Source organism: Tachysurus vachellii, chromosome 4, assembly GCF_030014155.1.
Source record: "Tachysurus vachellii isolate PV-2020 chromosome 4, HZAU_Pvac_v1, whole genome shotgun sequence".
Classification (NCBI taxonomy): domain Eukaryota; kingdom Metazoa; phylum Chordata; class Actinopteri; order Siluriformes; family Bagridae; genus Tachysurus; species Tachysurus vachellii.
The window spans coordinates 3,185,461-3,186,767 of NC_083463.1; the positions used below are offsets into that span (position 1 = coordinate 3,185,461).

Genomic DNA, 1,307 nt, shown 5'->3' on the forward strand with positions numbered 1-1,307 from the left:
ACACACACGGACAGAGAGACACAATACACAGGTACACACGCAGACAAAATGACACAAACGTACAACCATAAATCAACACAGACAGACAAACCTAAACACTGATGGACAGAGAGACGTACAAACTTACACACATACAGATATACAACAAGACAGACAGATATATGCAAAAAGATAGAGACAGACCGCTTGTGTGTGTGTGTGTGTGTGTGTGTGTGTGTGTTGTCTCCCCCTCATTTTGTCTATTTCGAGCCCTCGTGCTTCACCTCACACATTTTTCTCATTTTATTTCAGACCTCGTGCACTTTTAGGCCAGCGTTCGCTCCATGTTTAACGTTTAAGCGATCGTTACGCCGACCTCGGCACACACGGCGTAGGTGAAACGACCCTGAGCTATAACGCTAGTGCGAGGTTAGAGTAATTAGCATGTAGCGTGTCCTTTATTTAAAAACCCATTTAAAAAAAAAAAGCACTTAAAAACAACTGCTTTATACAGAAAGTAATGATTGTGGTGTTCAGAAATATTCCTATGCTTCAAGCTCTCTCAGATGAGATCTCACCCCGTTTCTCACATCTCTCGCTCACGACCTTCGTCCAGACCACACAGAGGAGTGTTTGTTATTCCACACACACACTTGTACAAACAGGTGAATATACACTGTATGCACATGTAGAAGCGAATGAAATCGTGGATCAGAGACGACTGCGAGGGCCTCAGATCAGCGCCGCGCTCAGAACTGAGCTCAAAAATACCCAGGAACTGGATTTCTCCTCCGGCGTAGAGTATAATGTTTGCATGTCGTATTCCATCTGTTTATTTATTAAATTGGTGTTGAAGGTGAAATAAAATGAATATTAATTCCACGATTTTATGAATATTTTGTTTTTTTTTCTTCCTGAAGTAAATTGTCACACATGGTCTCTATTCCCAGAACATAATAATCTCTCATCTTCCTTTATAATATCCATCCATCCATTTTCTACCGCTTATCCGGGGCCGTGTCGCGGGGGCAGCAGTCTAAGCAGGGACGCCCAGACTTCCCTCTCCCCGCTCTTCCGGGGGAATACCAAGGCGTTCCCAGGCCAGCCGAGAGACATAGTCCCTCCAGCGTGTCCTAGTTCTTCCCCGGGGCCTCCTCCCGGTTGGACATGCTCAGAACACCTCCCCAGGGAGGCGTCCAGGTCCTTTATAATATTTATTAGTAATTAAAAAATGATATACCATTTATTTTAAAATATATTAATGTAATTATCTTTCTCTTTCTATGCAGGAATATATTGAATGAATGAATGCTATAATGCATTATTAA

The 1,307-nt window shown here is 42.6% G+C and overlaps 1 protein-coding gene across 6 annotated transcripts in view; it reads left to right on the top strand.

Annotated features, from left to right (window-relative positions):
- opa1 (OPA1 mitochondrial dynamin like GTPase) overlaps positions 1 to 861 on the top strand; it is a 52,892-nt gene extending 52,031 nt beyond the window's left edge. For all 6 annotated transcript variants that reach the window (XM_060867412.1, XM_060867413.1, XM_060867414.1 and 3 more), the window contains one exon: positions 1 to 861. This exon is cut by the window's left edge and continues 355 nt beyond it. The gene's annotated coding sequence lies outside the window, so the exon portion shown is untranslated.
- The last annotated feature ends 446 nt before the right edge of the window (positions 862 to 1,307 follow it).